Source organism: Hetaerina americana, unplaced genomic scaffold (assembly GCF_022747635.1).
Source record: "Hetaerina americana unplaced genomic scaffold, ioHetAmer1.1.p SCAF_1, whole genome shotgun sequence".
NCBI lineage: Eukaryota > Metazoa > Arthropoda > Insecta > Odonata > Calopterygidae > Hetaerina > Hetaerina americana.
Genome location: NW_027286069.1, coordinates 93,629,024 through 93,649,771, shown reverse-complemented (window position 1 = coordinate 93,649,771; position 20,748 = coordinate 93,629,024). Strand labels below are relative to the sequence as shown.

General features: G+C 39.7%; 1 protein-coding gene across 2 annotated transcripts in view; it reads left to right on the top strand.

The window, feature by feature from the left end:
* The window catches only part of LOC139694982 (organic cation transporter protein-like), a 155,413-nt gene that overhangs the window by 779 nt on the left and 133,886 nt on the right, over positions 1–20,748 (top strand). The window lies entirely within an intron of this gene.

The following is a 20,748-nucleotide window of genomic DNA, read 5'->3' as shown; positions in this document are numbered from 1 at the left end:
TTTATAGGAAAGTGTTTTAGTATGTGTGAATACGAGCATCTTGATTATGCTTTCCAAGTCTGTTTTAGAATATTCATTAGGTATAATGGAAGATTTATTTAACAGTTGATAACTCAACAGGGGACGCTCTCTGCGGTTTAAGTTCGGTGAATGCAACCCAGCATCCCTTCTTGAGTTCTAAATATGTATATCGCATGCAGTCTTTGAGCAATACATTTTATGAGAAAGGAGTAGCACACTTTACACCACAAAATTATTAAATAAATAAATGATTAATCTACATTGAATGGTATATATAAAAATGATAAAATTAGGCATATTAATTAGTATTTATTATAAATTACAAAATGAACAATACATGTTGAATAAATTATTAAATACAATATTAAATACAGGTTTAATAATGCTTTGAAATTATAGTACGACACAGAATGACAAACTCTTAAAACAATAATAATACTGTTAACAGTTTATGAGGAAAGTAATAGCACTATTGGTATTCATGGGGAAAAATTTTATTTTGAAAACTGAAATGAAATCAACATTACTTAAATTAGCATCATCAAGTTCAGACTGCATGAAAAAATAGAAAAAACATGCCATTACAGAATTGTTCACAAAAAAGCATTTTCAAAGTGAGAGGAAACTGAAATAAATTATTCTGATGAATATTTCAAATTACGTCTCTTATGGATTGTAATCGGGAATGTATTGGGCTTTTGCGAGAGGGGGGTAGGACTACTTAAGTAACGCACGAACTTGGTTTCCTGAAAACAAGGAATGTCTGCCCGGCTGAGTATGCAGCTGACAGAAATCTAAGGCATTTCATACAATCAGCAGAGCCTAAAAAATTTCGTAGCCATCTCAAAGATCGCTTGCGAAAAATATGTTCCTTGGCCCATTACCTCGAATACAATTCACCGGTTACACTAGCGAAAGGAATGGTTGTTACAGTCAGTGATTCAATGCCAGCACCAATCGTGCCCAGAATTTCTTTCCTAAAAGACTGTCACTGCTAGTCGTTACACCAACAAAGCATTCACTGTTTCACTCATTACATATTCCCATTTCTTCACTCCAGAGAATTTCTATTCTTCTTTCAGATACACTATAATTAATTATAGAAGGGCAAAAAAGCGATAAAACCTAACACTGTTATCAAAGGGTTAGGAAAATTGATAAGGCTTTTAAATGCCCAAATCGTATGCACTGAAATATCTTTATAAGAAAATACTTTCCTTACATTGTAGCGCACATATTCAATCCCTGTAATCGGGTAACCACATCTGAGGAAATATATATGGGTAATGAGCGACATAACTGTGCGGAATTCCAGTGGAATATCTCATATAGGGAACATTGTTTGGAAACAGAACGCTGGGCTCTGTGCTGAAGGATTCAGCAAGATTACCTGCAACTGGTACTCTCAAGAAATGTTGCAAAACATTTCCATTACTGTCGGTGTTAAGAAAAGACCCAGCGCTTTCGAGAGAAACACTCAAAGCAGCTTTATCTGACGAAGTAAAGGATGGGCTTGACCGAATGCCTACCATATTGGGATCAACAGTTGTGTCCCAAAGGGACAGCTTAAGAGGTTCAGCGGCAGGTATTTCCTCGTTTCCATCGTCATCTTTCGCGGAATTATCCTCATCGGATTCATAAAAAGTGAAAATGGGTTCAGAAGTTACTTTTAGAATGCCCTTCGACACAGTATTAAGCGAACTTAGTTTATCGGCATTACTATTTTCCACAACAGAAGAAGTTGAGGGCTTATCAGAAATGGTGTCGGGAGAATTCTGTTTAGGAAAAGGAATAGGAGAATGATCTGTGCCTACATAAGACTGTGTGCCAAACCATGGGTTATAGGAAGCCGGCTGATTAAAATAAGAAATAGGGCGTTCGACACCGGATAGGGATTCAAAAACTTGATAGCTCATTAAATCATCCGGAGAAGGGCTTTCAGCATTTGGGCTAGAGGATTGAGATGCAATGCTAGGCAAGTTTATATTATATGTGTGAGAATTATGAGGTCTAGAGTAATAATCATTAGTCCCCGTAGTAGGTGTGGTATAATGGTGAGGCCAGGTAGGTCGTGTCGTTGGCGTTGTGTATGTAAACGTCGTCGTTCCTGGAGGCGTTGTAGTCTGGTATCTGTGCGTAGTTGTAGTGTAAGGTGTGGTGGTGGGCACTCTAGGCGTCGTGGTATAATAATGTGGGGTCGTTGGGCGTGTTGTAGGCGGAGTTGAAGTAGGCGGAGTCGTTCCTGGAGGCGTTGTGGTTGGGTATCTGTGCGTAGTAGTAGTGAAAGGTGTGGTGGTAGGCACTCCAGGTGTCGTGGTATAATGATGTGGGGTCGTTGGGCGTGTTGTTGGCGGAGTTGAAGTAGGCGGAGTCGTTCCTGGAGGCGTAGTAGTTGGGTATTTGTGAGTAGTTGTAGTGAAAGGTGTGGTGGTAGGCACTCCAGGTGTCGTGGTATAACGATGAGGGGTCGTTGGGCGTGTTGTAGGTGGAGTTGAGGTAGGCGGAGTCGTTCCTGGAGGCGTAGTAGTTGGGTATCTGTGCGTAGTAGTAGTGAAAGGTGTGGTGGAAGGCACTCCAGGTGTCGTGGTATAATGATGTGGGGTGGTTGGGCGTGTTGTTGGTGGGGTTGAAGTAGGCGGAGTCGTTCCTGGAGGCGTTGTGGTTGGGTATCTGTGAGTAGTTGTAGTGAAAGGTGTGGTGGTAGGCACTCCAGGTGTCGTGGTATAACGATGAGGGGTCGTTGGGCGTGTTGTAGGTGGAGTTGAGGTAGGCGGAGTCGTTCCTGGAGGCGTTGTGGTTGGGTATCTGTGCGTAGTAGTAGTGAAAGGTGTGGTGGAAGGCACTCCAGGTGTCGTGGTATAATGATGTGGGGTGGTTGGGCGTGTTGTTGGTGGAGTTGAAGTAGGCGGAGTCGTTCCTGGAGGCGTTGTGGTTGGGTATCTGTGCGTAGTAGTAGTGAAAGGTGTGGTGGTAGGCACTCCAGGTGTCGTGGTATAACGATGAGGGGTCGTTGGGCGTGTTGTAGGTGGAGTTGAGGTAGGCGGAGTCGTTCCTGGAGGCGTTGTGGTTGGGTATCTGTGCGTAGTAGTAGTGAAAGGTGTGGTGGTAGGCAATCCAGGTGTCGTGGTATAACGATGAGGGGTCGTTGGGCGTGTTGTAGGTGGAGTTGAGGTAGGCGGAGTCGTTCCTGGAGGCGTAGTAGTTGGGTATCTGTGCGTAGTAGTAGTGAAAGGTGTGGTGGAAGGCACTCCAGGTGTCGTGGTATAACGATGAGGGGTCGTTGGGCGTGTTGTAGGTGGAGTTGAAGTAGGCGGAGTCGTTCCTGGAGGCGTTGTGGTTGGGTATCTGTGCGTAGTAGTAGTGAAAGGTGTGGTGGAAGGCACTCCAGGTGTCGTGGTATAATGATGTGGGGTGGTTGGGCGTGTTGTTGGTGGAGTTGAAGTAGGCGGAGTCGTTCCTGGAGGCGTTGTGGTTGGGTATCTGTGCGTAGTAGTAGTGAAAGGTGTGGTGGTAGGCACTCCAGGTGTCGTGGTATAACGATGAGGGGTCGTTGGGCGTGTTGTAGGTGGAGTTGAGGTAGGCGGAGTCGTTCCTGGAGGCGTTGTGGTTGGGTATCTGTGCGTAGTAGTAGTGAAAGGTGTGGTGGTAGGCAATCCAGGTGTCGTGGTATAACGATGAGGGGTCGTTGGGCGTGTTGTAGGTGGAGTTGAGGTAGGCGGAGTCGTTCCTGGAGGCGTAGTAGTTGGGTATCTGTGAGTAGTTGTAGTGAAAGGTGTGGTGGTAGGCACTCTAGGCGTCGTGGTATAATGATGTGGGGTGGTTGGGCGTGTTGTTGGCGGAGTTGAAGTAGGCGGAGTCGTTCCTGGAGGCGTTGTGGTTGGGTATCTGTGAGTAGTAGTAGTGAAAGGTGTGGTGGTAGGCACTCCAGGTGTCGTGGTATAGCGATGAGGGGTCGTTGGGCGTGTTGTAGGCGGAGTCGTTGCTGGAGGCGTTGTGGTTGGGTATCTGTGCGTAGTAGTAGTGAAAGGTGTGGTGGTAGGCACTCCAGGTGTCGTGGTATAACGATGAGGGATCGTTGGGCGTGTTGTAGGCGGAGTAGAGGTAGGCGGGGTCGTTCCTGGAGGCGTTGTAGTTGGATAATTCGGCGTTGTAGTCCCTGGAGTTGTAGTGGTAGTTGCTGGCGGTGTCATGAAATAGTGTGGTGGTTTTGTTCTTATTGTTGTGGCAGGGGTGGATGACGTTGTATGATGCATCGATTGAGGTGTTGTGGTTGGGCTTAATGACGTTGTAGTGTGAAATTGGTGTGGGGTCGTTCTTGTTGTACTGTAAGCTGTCGGAGGTGGAATAGTTGATATGGTTGGAGGTATTGAGTGGTGATGTGTATTAATGTAATTTTGTGGTTTCGTCCCGTGAGGTTTATGGGCACTCGGTGGTCTTGTTATAAATTGATGCTGGTTATAAATATGTGGTTGTTCAAAATTTGACTCTGTTGGACTTGAGTGACCTGTACTCGGTCTCTTATGGGGTATGTTGTATACAACAACGTTCCCTGATGTAATCTCAGCCAATGGTTGATTTCCATTCGGTTTGCCAAGTTCGGGAATATAAATGGTAAAAATTGACGGTCTGCTCTGTGGTCGATAGGGGTTTCGTGGCGGTGGTCTCATACTATTGTGCGGAACCGAAATGTTTGGCGGATCCAAAGGAAAGGCGAAACCTGGAATTGGGATGAATGGTCTCCTAGTGGGTTTTCTCGTGGGTCTTCTTATCGGACCTCCAGGAACTCCAGGCCTTCTCTTTTCTGTCAGAATAGGACTGACAGTTTGAACTCCTGTCTTTACTCCCTCTTGATGGATGGAGTCTTTCAGTACATTTCCTGGATATTCCCCATGCTCAGTATTATCTTCTGAAATTATCGCCTCCTTGACGCTTTCACTACCGTCGATCTTCTCCACTTCTGGCGCCACCCAGTATCTAATTGGCCATTGCCTCCGAAACCACTTGTTCCAGTGATCTCTGAAGGAATTAGCCCATTCATGAGGACGAGCAAACGTAGCAAGCGGCGACGGGAAGAGTGGTGGCGAAGGTTCCTGCCGTAGGAAGTAGGTGGTTTCCTCAGCCTCAGGATCAGATGAATACGCTGACTTCTGGCACTGTAGTAAAACAGTGACGATGACTAGGATACCGACGAGCTAATCGACGAAAGAAAGCACGCGTATTATTGGGATATTCTTGCCTAAACATTGTAGTTATTGGTTTGACCAAAAGATATTCATTACAATATAACCAAAAACGTTCCGCAAAAAAACTTTTAGGTTGGTCTAAGTCCACCGCCATCCATATAATCATGCATAAATAATAGAATACAGATTCAAATGAAGATGAAATCATCTGATAATAATATAGGATTTACAATGATGGTACAAATAGTAGTACAAATATATATATATATATACATATATATATATATATATATATATATATATATATATATATATATATATATATATATATATATATATATATATATATATATATATATGTATGTATAAAAAAATGTCTTCAAAATGGAACGCTCTTCGGCGACGCACAAATATATAAAAACACAGATGTAGATTTTTAGAATATAGAGACACAAAGAAAGGACACTCACAATTTGTTATTTGCCGTTTCGACAGCTCGGCTGTTGTCTTCAGAATCATTTATATATATATATATATATATATATATATATATATATATATATATATATATATATATATATATATATATATATATTAAGTAAGATTTAATGCCTCACTTTTCTCGGAAAGGGATGCGTCAAGAGATTTTCACATTGTATATGCCGTATCTAACAAATAGTTCCAGTAACTTTATACAAAATATTCAAAAACCTGCAGTACAACCAGTGTCCCTCTTTTTAAGTGAAACCTCTACTCCCCTTTCATTCCGCATCAACAACCATTTAACATCTTTCTTACGTTTCCAGTCCCAAAATATACCCTCTCATACAACTTTTCACTTGATAATTGGTTTTCCGTTTCTATTCTCCATGCCCTACCTCCTGCTGTGTCGAGTGCCTAACTCACAAGAAGGGAACTATCCATTATCTGGTTGTTATAGGATTTCCATCCGCCAGGACGCAACAATTTTCATGAAGCTACGTTGTTTTTACTTACTAAAACATCGACTTAATCTTTTATTGGAATATTAAACCCCCTCTCCCGCGGATATTTCTCCTCTCTAATCCCCGCTTTTTGCACCATTCACCAAAGAACAGTACACATTCAATTCATTCTTCTCCTCTTTACGAAGGGGCCATATCCTGGCCCCGAAACGTCCGTGACTTTTACAAAACTATTCGCCATTTCCCGAAATGTCTTTCTATTGTGCATCATATATAAATATAATAATTATAATATTAATTAATTTAGTATATATATATGTATATATATATATATATATATATATATATATATATATATATATATATATATATATATATATATATATATTATATGAGATAGAAATGGCATTAAGGGATATGAAACTAAATAAGGCCGTGGGGGTGGATAACATTCCCGCGGAAATATTGAAATGTTTAGAAAAAGGGGGGGGAAGAGGCTATATGGGCTGATTCGTAGTATTTATGAGGAAAGAATTTGGCCGGAAGACTTTGTGAGATCAGTTTTAGTTCCTATTCCGAAAAAGGTAAAGGCCACGTCATGTGAGGACTATAGGACGATAAGTTTGATATCACACGCAGCTAAAGTTGTTCTTAGGATCATAAACAAAAGGATAGAGAGTAGGGCAAATGATTACTCAGGGGATGATCAGTTTCGGTTTAGGAAGGGAAGAGGTGCGTGAGATGACATTGCAGTGATGAGATTATTAATCGAGAGGAATATAGGACACAACCAGGAGGTATTAGCCTGTTTCGTAGATTACGAAAAAGCGTTTGATAGAGTGAATTGGGAAAAACTATTGAGTATATTGCAGAAAATAGGAATAGATTAGAGGGAAAGTAGGCTAATCCGCAACCCGTACATGTCTCAGACTGCTCGGGTGCGGGTGGGGAACGGGGAGTCCGGTTGGGCAGTGTTAGGAAGAGGTGTAAGGCAGGGTTGCCCATTATCACCGTTGCTGTTCAACCTGTATGTAGAGGAAATTATCAAAGAGGCGTGGGAAGAACTGGAGGTAGGTATGAAAGTGGGCGGGGAATTCGTAAAATCAGGTTTGCTGATGACCAAGCTTTAGTTTGTCAGTCAGCCAAGGGGTTGCAAGCATTGCTGAGTGAATTGGAAATTCAGTGCGACAGGTATGGGATGAAAATCAATATTAATAAAACAAAGGTTATGCGATTTTCTAGAAAGAAAAAGGCTAAGCTTAACATTAAAATAGGAGAGCAAAAACTAGAGCAGGTAGAACAGTTTACGTATCTCGGTAGTGTTTTGGACCAACACGGTCAAAGTAGTAGGGACGTAAGGAGAAAAATTGCGCTAGGCAAAGAGGCTTTCACAAGGAGGAGGGAGTTGATGACGGGGACGTTGAGTAAGGATATTAAGAAAAGACTCGTAAAAACTTTGATAAGGAGCGTAGCTATGTACGGTGCGGAAATGTGGTCATTGAAACAGGAGGATAGACGTAGATTGGAGGCTTTTGAAATGTGGGTGTGGAGAAGAATGGAGAAGGTGAAATGGACGGAGAAGAAAACAAATGAGGAAGTGCTTGGTATGGTGGGCGAAGAGAGGGGCCTGTTGGGAGAAATCCAATGGAGGTAGGGAAATTGGATGAAGGGGGTATTGACTGGCAGTGGGATGTTGAAGGCTGTGATAGAGGGGAGAATGTTAGGCAAACGAGGAAAGGGAAGGAACAGGATAGGGATGTTGGACGGGATGAAGGGAGGAAGAAAGTACTCAGAGCTGAAGAGGGACCTGATGTAAAGAAGGATGTTGTGTTTTGCTAGGGGTCACAAATTATTTAATTAGTAATTATGTCCATCCAAAAACCTACCGTAACCGGTAGATTACGTAATAAGAATAATATATATATATTAATTGGTTGATAAAAACAGTCAAAAAGAATCATTTAACAATTACAATAGTCATGAAACTGTAGATGTTTTGGGGTGAGGAGATGGTCAATGCCGTTATCAGCAGGAGAAGAGCTACAGAATACATCTACATAAATACCTGTGATCCTCCAAGAAGGTTTGCGGCAGGGGGTGCAAGCATCGGATGGGATGATCAAGGAATAAGGGATGATATTGGATTGGAAGGGAAACAATAAATACTAAAAAAACCTCAACTACCGTAAAAATTTATATACATCCTGGAGGAAGACAATCAAAACAAGTGTTTATTTGACCCAATAAATTATTTCTTTGTTATATGAAAAAGTAGAAAATAAAAATGGACAACAACCTCTTATACGACAGACCTCCACTATACCCAGACACTGTAAAATAACTGGGAAGTAAGAAGGGAAAATTCTATTAATTCATGGACATGCAATATACGGTTCCCGCCCCTAAGGTCACAGGTAGAAAATGTGAAAACCAGTTTTGGCAGCGGACGGCGTGTAGTATTTCCCCGCAGAGAGGGATGAGGGATTGAATGGGGAGCATGAAAACAACAAAAAAGGTCAGAGAATATTGTAACGGGCACTATATTCATTAAATGGCAATCCCATGTGATCATGTAGAAAGGGATTTGCCAACAAAACACACGAGATTAGAGCAAGTGTATGGGTTTCAGTAAAACTAATTATTCTCTAGTCGCTTTGTGTGGCATGTGAGATTTTTGCTATCTCAAACCCTGCAGTTACTCTCCCCTACCGTCCGTGGGAAGGAGTGCTTGAGTCTGCCAGTTATTGCATCTGCTACTCGACTTTTATATTGAAGATCCAAACGACCAATATATGTTGGATAGTGAATAATTGACGAGACCGCGTTGCTGAAACAAGCGGCCCTGAATGTTTCAATAACCTAGCGTTAAATCATATATGTTCCAATAATACCCAACAGAACTCCAAAAGTATTTCTGTTGCGCTTTTCGTTTCGTCGAAATAATTTTTAACGTAACGAGTTGCCCTGCGTTGTGCCTTCTCAATTTCCCGAATGAGCTGTTTTTCAGTCGGATCCCATATACTACATGCATATTCTAAAGGAGGCCTTACCAGAGAATGGTAACAACGTTCCTTGATCTTACAGTCATATGTAGTCTCCTATCACTTACACATCCCTCCTGGTTCTTGAACATCCTGCCACACAACTTTTTGGTGAATCGCGGGGTATTTATGTTGATGTACGAGATGGCACAAAAAACCCTCGGTATTTTTAAATTCATTATCTCCTAAAGACATCTACGAAAACTAATTGTTTTAATCTTTTATAATTAAATAAAATATCATTAATTTAGCGTTTAACTTTTTATGTTAGGTAGATGGATGGCAAACGGTTGTGAAGTGGAGCGAGGCGAACAGTGAGATACTAATAATACTCGTAATTCGGCTATATTCGGGCGAGAATGAAACTGTGGCTGTCTCTTCTTCCATCCAACCCATATGGTCAGGGAAAGGATAGGATTAGAGAATGGTACTCGTAACTCATGGGGGTCGAACGCTCGGTGAAGAATTCATCGACTATGGGCAACTGCAGGGCCAGTTGATGCTGGTGCCACTTAATTGGTGCGGCACGAGATAGTGGATAAGGGTCACCGTGGTTTGGAATGCAGTATTAAGGGGTGCATAAGGGTGTAGGAACGTGGAACTCGGGAGACTTTTACTCAAAAGTAGGTTATGAGGAGCAAAAGGTATTTGAGGATGGAAATCAAAGAAAAATGGAAGGAAGAGAACAAAAGAAGAAATAAGATGGGAGGGAGGAGGGAGTAAAATCCGCGAAGATGATTCGAACAGGGGGAGAGAATGGGGCCCAGGCCTGAATTTGAACTATTGTTGAATTTTCGAATGAAAATGCATGGTAGAGAGGCGTGATATTTAGCTGTTGGAGAGGGAAGGTGGCTTTTGTTTGCATTGTAATAGATGGGTGTTTAGTCGTAATAATATTTTGGACCGAGATGAATTTTTTCTCTTTTGTGCTCGTTGACTATCGATGATTTGCGTGTACCAAAAGCATATTAAAATTCAACAATCACTTGGTCAAGCAAAGGTTCGGCAATAACATGGGAAACCTCCCTTCCCCTTAGCTGGAATGAGATTATGCCGTAAACCCTGTCAAAACCTTAATCGTTTTTTCGTCCACTTACATTCGCTACGCAGACGATATATTCAATACCTATACACTTCCGCACAAAGCATACATGACTATTAAATGACCTCAAAAACGTTTATCACTCATTTCTTTTACCATAGAAACAAAATCAAATAAGACGGTAATATTTGCTGAATTTTTGGATAACAAACTAACTAACACATTGAGATCTCCACGGCCCTTCAGATTCATTCTTTGCAACAAAATAAAACAAAAATTCTTCCTTCAAATACCTTATTACCGTTTTTCATCCATCCCCTTGATGAGCATGTCCTTTACAAAGAGCTTCAACTCAAAGAAAGCGTAGACAACACACTCGGTTTTAACACGACTTTGATTCACTGGATTCTTAATTAAGGGAAATTTAAATTCTTATGAATCCACTACCAAATTTCCGACAAAAAAAAACAAAATCATATATCTTTTTATCCATCTTTAACCTATGGCGTTCGCTCTATTTTTAAAGATTATGACAACTCAATTTCTTCCTAGAGCTAAAATAAAATTAAAAACCTGATTTTCTGTTACATTTACCCGTCATGAATTCGGTATATACCAAACTCAATTCCCCAACCTTGCTGCCAAACGCCAACTTCTCATCAAATACATTTAGCCCACTAAAATACAACAAACAGGAAAAATCCAGCACCATCAAGCGGCTAAAACAGAAACAATAAATATTCCACAAATAAATAAATAAATATATATATATATATATATATATATATATATATATATATATATATATATATATATATATATATATATATACAGGCCTATATTTATATAATGGGTGAATTTTCCATTCTTAACAAGTCCCCTTCACTATTTCCGTGATCCATCCTGTTGCATTTTCATCCGAAAATCGCACAGTATTTAAAATTCAAACCTGGGCCCCGTAGTCTCTCTCCTCTTCCAATTATACTCTCGATTTATACCTTACCCTTCAACCCCCGTACCCTCCACTACCTTCCAGTTTTTCCTACCGCCTTTTTTCCTCCGAGATCTGTAGTGTAGTCATTACATAAATAAACACAAAGCCTGACGAAGATGGCCTTTCTATCGAAACGGATTTGCGACTTCCTCTTTTTCTCTCTCATTTCTATTTTCCTTTTATCCCTCTTAAAAAATCTTTTGTCTCTCACAAACTACCCCTGCCTTCCTCAATAACACATCTCAGCTCCAGTGAACTCCCAATTTCTCTTTCCTTGATTATAAAGTGCCACCAATATCCAGCAGCTCCTGTAGATGCCCATCGTCTATGTATTTTCCAGCAAGCGACCAGCTCCCTTAAGTTTCAATTGCCCTTTCTAATTCCTACCTTGCCTTCATCCCACTCCTCGTTTCTCTAAACTTCACAGTCATTGATCAGCTATTATCTAAGATAATTCATTTGGCAAACATCCGAGGTCTCTTCAATATGCAGATTTTACCTGATTTAGCAAAAATAGATTTTTTAGCGCTGTTTTTCATTTTTTTTCATGTTTATTACCTTTTCCTAGTCTCAAAAGAGAGGAGAGAAATGCCATTAAACTCCCTCATTCACTATAAATCACAAAATACGTTGTCCAAAATATGGTGTCTGAAAGGAAAGACGCCTAAGAGGAGGTTGAAGTTGATGGGCGCCCGGGCAACAGGGACTGTTGGATTCAAGATTGCATTCCTTCACTGGCAAAAGAAATGTCAAATATTGACTTCTAATACGTGTTATAATTACACTGAACTAAATATAGAAATTTATGTGAATAAAGATGACTTTAAAAATTTGCTTACCAGATTACATACGGTTAAACTATCCTTAGTTAGTTAAAAAAATACTACCACTCACAGCTCGAAACAACTCCATCGATCGACTGATAACCATTTCGCTCCATCCGAGTTTAATTAGTTTTGTAAGGAGAAATACGCATTGAATTGATTTTTAGACAACATTCTGCGGTTAAATTTCAATTGAAAAGGCGTTACTTCATTTTTTACAAGCATCTTAATGTGAAAACTTTTATTATAACTCTCCGCCTTTCGAAATGGCGATTTCTGACGAAGAAATGTGCGTATGATTTCGCATTGAGTACACTGACCGGCCGCGCATTGCTCACTTCTTCGGCAACGATATCTGACTTAAAATCAATTGTTCTCATTACTTGTTAATCCTGTAATTGCGAAGAAAATTTTAAAATTCAAATAAAGTTATGTTAGTACTTGTCAGATTGAATGTGAAGTCGCCCATACACTATACTTGAGTTCTTCAGGTAATATGTCAAGGTAATTAAAAATTGATTGATTTTTTCGACACATGCTATCTGTTTCAAAAGATAAATGTGTACAATTCAATTTCATACGTACTGGAAAATAAAATGCCCTTTTATTCAATATTTAGAAATCTTATCCAGTATTCAACTAATGTGGTATGGAAAGAAATAACCTGTATTCGACTTCTTGAAGACCAGCAAATCGGTTCTGGCTTAACACCCACTTAAAATATTTCCGAGGTTAAATTCTGTTTCGAAATTGCCAGGCCTTAATTTGGGCCAGTTATCCGTTGTAGTTTCCAATTCCAGTTATGAAGGAGATGCGGCGGTCCTAGGCAGAGAATGTACCCCTTTGCCACTCTTATTAAGAATTAGGCTTCACCCAGTGTAATCATCACTTGATATACTTGTAGGTAATTGTTTTCCACCTGAACAGTATTTTTTGCTTAAACATTCACTGTATACATAATATATGTGCAGTTTCAATAATTCGTACACATGGTGTGAAATTGCCTCTTACTAAACACCCTACTCGGTCTTAAGAGTACCATATAGATGTTGTCATTGAATATTTGCAATTGCCCTATCTGTTACTATACGTCTCCTCTTCTTAATGGTGTATTTGATGATTTCATTTCAAATGTCATTGATTGCAAGAAATATCTTCGGATTACAGGTAATAAAGATTGTAAGTCTTCAACCCCCTGGCCGTGAAAAGTCGAAAATTTAATAAGTCTGTGGCGCAGGGGATGGGCTATTGGTCATCGAGAGTTTTTTTGATTCCAATTTTCTAACTATCGCAGTGTATCGCTACGAGTTTTTGTGAAATATTATCAAGCTGCGGAAACTTCAGGTGCCTTCCTCCGTAGATATAATGTTTATTTGGATTTAAGTTTCTCACAAGGCTAATTGAGAGTCTAGCCTAGGTTGCTGTCATTGAGAAACAATATATATTTCCAGAAATTTTTTGAACTCTTTCAATTTGGTAATTATTCAGTCAAAAGTTTTGACGCAATGTCTACAAAAATCGCTTCTATGTTCGCAAATAATGGCAAACAAAAATAACTTTAAATAGTTGAAGAAAATAAATTTTGTAAAAATAAAATATAAACAAATTTTTAGATTTACTTGGTCTTAGTCTTTGGCATGTATATTGAGTTAAGGTATTTAAAATACAGTAAAAACGGCGTATTTTACCAGCAGATGATTTAATATTATTTAGCGTGGCCGCATATGGGCCAAAAGTGCTCTTTTTCAGGGAGCAAAGAGACCACCGGAAGCATCCTATTACAATCTTTTCTCATTCAGTACCCTTTCCATAACTTTCCCTTCTCTCTCGTACATTCGCTTCCCGTCTCACACTTGCTTTGGCAGCGCACCCATGATCTCTGAACATCTGCATCTACTGCTACCCTGCACGTCACCACTAGGGTGTGTGAGGGGGTGATTCCACACCAAGGTATACACCATTAAAACTAAATGTTGCTTGTATGTTAGTAACCGAAAGAAATGTTAAATAATTAAAATTATGGAAATAATTATTATAAAATCTAACATGCATTACAGGATCTAAGTGTATAATAGTTCACTAGACATGCAAAACGAGCTGATAAGTGGAACAATAAAATGAGGTTTAGATAAAATAATGGCCTCACCCAAAGCTACTTAGCATGACAATTTGTTTCCTTAGCGCTGACATTTTTAGTTATCCTGATGCCTTTTTGTTCGCCAAAAAAGTGACTTTTGATTTATGTCGGCTCTATAGTCAGTCTGTGTAATCATATTTTTATAAATCATAAATGTCTAGCTAGATGGCTAGTCAAACGATGTTATCAACATTGAAAAAGAGGCTTCTATTCTTATTTTCTTAAAATTTACAAAATATTCTCCCTAAATAAGACAAACATAAAAATTGAAAATCATTACCCGCCAAAGAAAAATATTAAAGCCGCCGAGGCAAAAAAATGTTAGACTAAAATTTTCAGCCTGAAGAGGAAAAAAATCGTAACAGGTAAAGTAATATATTTAATTAAAACAGAAATGCTACATTAATGATTTTTTATCATATTGCATCATATATTGCTCATAAGCTATGGATATTGAAACCTCTGCTTAAAGCTTAGAGCAGAAAAATCAGTTATAAGCTAATAACGGCTTTGAAATTTGTTAACCAGGATAAGTATTAATAAGAGCTTCTTTATGATTAGCATAATTCTGCCAGGTAATTAAGGGAAGCAGTTCAAAAATAAGAGTTACCGTTTAACTTTTAGGACTAATTTTCAAATGAAATACTTTTAGCAGGAAAAGTAGTATCTAAGTAACTGAACAAACAAGAACACAGCCATGTTCTGAGCTGATCATCTAAGTTCACAGCTGATCTTTCCCCTTTACAAGTCAAACGTTTATGAGTTTATAGCTAGATTTCCAATTTAAAAAATATTCTCTTTGCTCTTTTTCTTGTGAAATATAATTAGTCAGTCTATTAAATCTCATATTTATATATTCTAATATTATTTGGATTAAACGCGAATATAAATAATAAACGTACGCTCACGCTCAACATTTCGACTTCAGTCTTTGAAAAATTCCGAGTCAAATTGAATTAGCTGCCCTTGAGAAACTCTCATCAATTGACGCTAAAATACTGGGTACCAATCCGTCACTCTGCAAGGGAGCCCCGAAAGAATTGTACGTGAAATTATCCCGCTAAATAATGCTTACTTTGAAATGCTCCATCCTGGAGGCACCTCGGGTTCCCGGGAACTAACTGCTCAAGGGTGGAGAAACAGGAAGCGTGACTCTTTAGCTCACTATGTCTGGTAAACACCTCCTTCTGAGCCTCAGCACCCAAGAGCAATATGGGCTCTGATCCGGCTTCTGCGATCGAACTCGGAAAGACTGGGGCTGTCTCCGGTCACTTCAAGCCCGAGCTTGCGAGTGAGTAGCCGAGGAATAGTTGAGAGAGATAAGTACGGGTTTGCCCCCCCCGACTAATGCCCTATGGACCCAAGAGGTCCTCACCCATTGGTCACTTCCATTCCCAACCCCTTTCCCCCACGCTGCTGCAAAACTGCCGTCTGGCATTCTCCGGGAAGCTTCCTCGAAACATCACCCCATCTCCTCGGCGTGGTCCCTGTTAACCCCTCCGGCCCGCAGCGATGCACACCGTTTATCGTGTCGAATTATCTTCACGCCTCAGCCAACAATAGAAACTTTGCCGTCCTTACTCCCACTCTCCAGGTTGTAAATAAGACGCACGGGACATTTCGGCATTTTGCGCAAGCCTTTTGCTTCTTCCCACGAAACGCGTTCCTCTTGTCGTTTCTAGCTCCTTGGAGACCTTCACTCGGATTGTCGCGTCGTGACTCTGCCTACGCGGGGACTGTGGGGCCCTCAGGGGTTGCCTGCGGTACTCGGTTATCGGTAAAGGAGTGTGGGGCCAACCCTATGAATGCGTCCTTCCTAATGAACTGAGAACTTGGAAGGGCGAGGGCATTCCACCCTCCTGGGGCAAAAGATATGGGTAGATGGATTTTAATAATAAAACAGCTTTATGGTTTACCGGTTATTTGAAGAAAAAACACTTGAGCAACATGAAATAAAACCAAATGAATTACGTGAATTTTATTCCAAACCTTGCTTGCATTTAAAATTGCCAAGAAGAATAGATTTTAGTAAATGATAAAGCGTAATCGTGGGGTGTTCTACTACATTTTATTATTTAAGCATATTGCATTGCAGTGCCTAATTAGTGTATATATGGGATATATTATGCATGGGATATATTGTCACAGAGATGTAGCGTTAATATCGCCAAGGAGTGAAATATTTTAGGATGTATAGGAACATTTTATTTCATTGAAATATAATTCAAAGTATGGTGAAAACTTTCTTATAGACATTGGCCTGATTCAGACAAACATTCTAAACAGTGCCTGAAAATCAGATTTTTTCATTTAAGTCTAGGAATTCCTTTAACAGCAGTAATCAGTGCTTCGCGAGCAGGCCTTAGGCGAGCGAATTCGAACGAGTTCAATCCCTTGGTTGCCCATTGATCAGCTCCAGTTTAGTTACTGCCGCAACCCCATCAGGGGCCCACTTTTAGATAACTTTCATCTGCCAGCTGATCATGTTGCTTCCAGAATTGATCAAGATCCACGTCCTCTGATAAATGATTTGGTTTAATTTAAGCTAGAAGTTAATATCGGCCCAATTGATACAATTGTGTCGGTATTAAAAATCTCTTTACATATTCACCGGTATGGCCTAACTCTTGGGTGATGAATTTCCCCTGTCCTCGAAGAAAAGTTACTTTATAATTTGGAAACAAATGAATCGAACTTGAAAATGGGCTTCTGCAATACGTGCATTGTTTGAACGGATATTTAGAAGGTATTCTTTGTGCTTGGACGGCGAGTTAACTGACAGCCGAGTTTATTTAAATTGACTAAATTTTGTATGGAAGCATTGCCTTTATTGTGGGATACGGTGATACCGAAATCATAAAGTTTCTAGATTTAAGCATTTCAATTAAGGATGGGCAGCATAATTTCGTGATTTTATGTAAACAATCCTACAGAGAACACACAATACCATGCGATGTTGCTCTTCCTTTAACTCTTATGTGTGTAGCCTTGGCATTGAATCGCCTATAATGCAGACTTAACTGGCAGTATTATATTTAGAAAAACTGAAAAATACATCTCATCAATCCTCATTAGCGTCCCTCGATTTGCAGTCTTCGACAACACAGTAATTATGCAAACTTCATTCAATGCAAGGCATTTTATGCACTCCCATTTTTCCCTTTGGAATATCTGCGGCGTAATTTGCCGCAGGAAAGAGAAACAGCTTCCACAATCTGGCGTTTACAAGCTCCACTGTACTGGGCAGTGAATTGATGTTTACTGGACAGACTTGTAGAGCGTTGAAAGCAACATGAAAGGGCACGAAAGATGCTTTTTGAAGAAAGATCCGAAATCGAAAGTTTGAATGTGCACATCAAAGCTTTACAGCTACATTTTTAAGTTACTTGCATCTAAAAATACCCTTAAAGTCATTACAAGGGCGTGTGTTTATTTGCTCATGTACGTAATCACTCGTAACATATACACATGCATGCCTTTACACATCATGTAACAATTGGTGTATTTAACCTAGGCATTAAATTTTGATCATGGATAAATATAATTGGATGGTTGAATTCAATTTTGCGTGTGCGTATCATGCGAAGGAAGAAGGAATATTTGATTCTTGTCATGTTTGAATCCGTAACAGTATCTATTTCTCTTATTTTACAGCGGTGGCCAAATCTACCAATATAATTCAGGAAAAAATTATATGCTCGATGTCGCAAGAATACTCATATGCCCTTAATCCATCTATAAGCCTGTCTTTTCGGCTCTCTTTGTGAATCTAGGGGCTCCCATACTATTTCTACATCTACACAATACCCCGAAAGCCGCCCAAGGGCGTGGGGTCCTAGGATAAAATTCTAGACAACAACTATATCCATGCAATATTCATTCTAGCTTACACACATGCAAATAAATATACTAGCAACCAGCATACACAATCAAATGAACCTACGAATGCACCGGATGTCTACGCAGCGTTTAATCTTGTTCTCGCTTGTAATTCGATTTTATTTACTATTTTAATATTGACTTCGACAATTTACTATTATAATTCCTGATTTCCTGAGGAAAGAATGAGTATTTACATCTATTTGTACTGGGGTATATTTCCCTTACCTTATCTTTGTGGTCTAACCTACCCAAATAGTGTGGGGCCATAATAATTCCCTTCGTGTTATACTTAAACTCGTGTGTTCTTAACCTTGCTCAAAGTCTAAGTCTCGCTTGTTCCCTTCGCGTCTCAAGCGGCTCCCAACCGGAGTCATCTAAAAAGCCTATCACACTCGATTTCTTATCGTAACAGTTTTGGACGAATGTGAAGACGAATCTCTGAACTTTTATCTCATTATTTTATGTACGATTTCTCCCAAGGATTCCAAGTACTTGCAGCATAATCCAAATGTGGCCTAACTAAAGAGAAATAACAACGATATTTACATCTACATCTATATAATACCCCGCGAGCCACCGCAAGGGCGTGTGGCGGGGGGTGCTAAGTCACCACCCGTAAAAGATAACAATACCACATGAAAAAGCAACAACATGGAAAACTACACCCACAGTAGCGCACACACTCATGTAAAAATCTCTTCATCCAACACTCATGCAAATACACATACATACACACACATGGGATTTTCCACAAACACCGCCTTCGTGAATGGGAGTAATGTGAGCTAGCTTCCAGTCGCGAGGTACTGAGCCTTCTTCTATCGAAGCTTCTGTCTTCAGCTAGTTCCTTCAATATTCTACCATGTATTTCTTCCGGGCGTGGTGCTTTGTTGGCTTTGATACTATGGATGTTCTATTCCTCTCTTGGATAGAGTCACATGTATATCACTCAAGTGCTCTCCATGTGGTTGAAAAAGCTTGTTTAGTGCGATTGTATCTTTCTTGTAGACGTACCGAAAAACTTCTTTAAAATATTTGCCTTTTTCACGCTGTCTATAATAATCTCGCCGTTTTCCATCTTCAAAGAAAGTACGGTTGGATTTTTACCCTGAATTTCTCTAAGGTTAGACCAGAATGACTGCATTTTCCTCAAGATATTCGCATTGGATTTTAGTTTTGAAAGAGTGAAGGACTTTGTGGAAGATAATTTTTGTTCTACCACGAGATTCTTTTAGTTTATGATAGAACGTATTCACAAAGACTATGTCAAAACTCTTTTTAAAATCTGACTGCAACCTTTGCTTTCTTGAAACCGCTCTGACTTCCACGTTGTACCATCTTGGTGCTTTGTTTTTAGCTGCGTGTGGATATTTGGTCGTCGAGCTTATGTAGAACACCTTTAATATTGAAATACTGGCGTCTGTAAATTGAGCACACGGATAGGCTGCTGAGGTTGAAGTCCACTATGTCACACCAAACGCTTTCTGTGTATTTTTCGTCGAATGACTAATATTACTGAGTAGTGAATTTACGGCAACGAATATTCCATCCTTTCTGTAGATCGTGAGCCAGCTCTCCGTTCCAACTACTGTGCCTGCCTTTGTACGAGTATTAACAAAAATATGCTCAATATCCGATGTTTTGTTTTGTACGCTATGGCAGTCAAACTTATGACTTTTATTCGGTCTATTACCTTTTGTTTAAATATATTCTGGAAGCTCACAAAGTTATTTCGTGAAGATTCATCACCTATATTGACACTACTTTTAGCCTAATACTACTTTGCTACTACTACTTAGGGTACTAACTTACCATAGATTAGACCATAAAGATAAGATAAGGAAGATATACTCCATTACAAAAAATACCAATATTCGTTCCTTCCCGGACATTCAGTAATCATAATTGTAGGAAACAAAAGTTATCACAGACATAGTAAAGACATTCGATTTTGAAGTGAGGACAAGATTAAACACTGCGTAGACATAAGGTATATTCGTAAGGTTCATGTGCATGTGTAAGTTAGTTGCTAGTGTATGTTGCATGTGGGTACATTAAAATAAATAGTTTTTTCATGAATAGATACGCCTCTGAGGGTGTCAATTGCCATGAGTTTGTAAGTTTGGCAAGTGGTTTCATTCTATTTTACGAGTGGTGACCTAAAACCCCCCGCCACACGCCCTAAAGGTAGTTTGTAGGTTATGTTGAAGATGTAGATGTACTTTTATACTCACTCACATAGTTAACGTTATCATTTTTTCGATGAACTAATTTTACTGTTTCTGCATGAGTCATGTGCATTTTTATCGGCAGTGTTTATTTGTGTCGATCTGAAAGTAAAAGTTTGATTTGAACTGACAAAAAGTTCTAAATTTTACTTAATTTTCCAAAATGTATGACTAATACTTTTTCCTACCAACTATGCTAAACACTCAAAACTTGTTCCTGTAGCCTACGCGCCATCAGCTGCAATGCCTTTGCGGTATAATGAACCCCGGAGCTATTGAGAGATACCAGAGAGGGCAGTCCTCAAGTCAGGCGAAGTCGATCAAGTCGGTAGTCGGGTCGGTTCGGCGTCCATTGCACATAAACATAACCGATTTTCTTTCATATTCTTCAGGCCAAGTATGTTCTATGCATTATAGCCATATGACCGATAAGACATGCATTCGCTATGCAA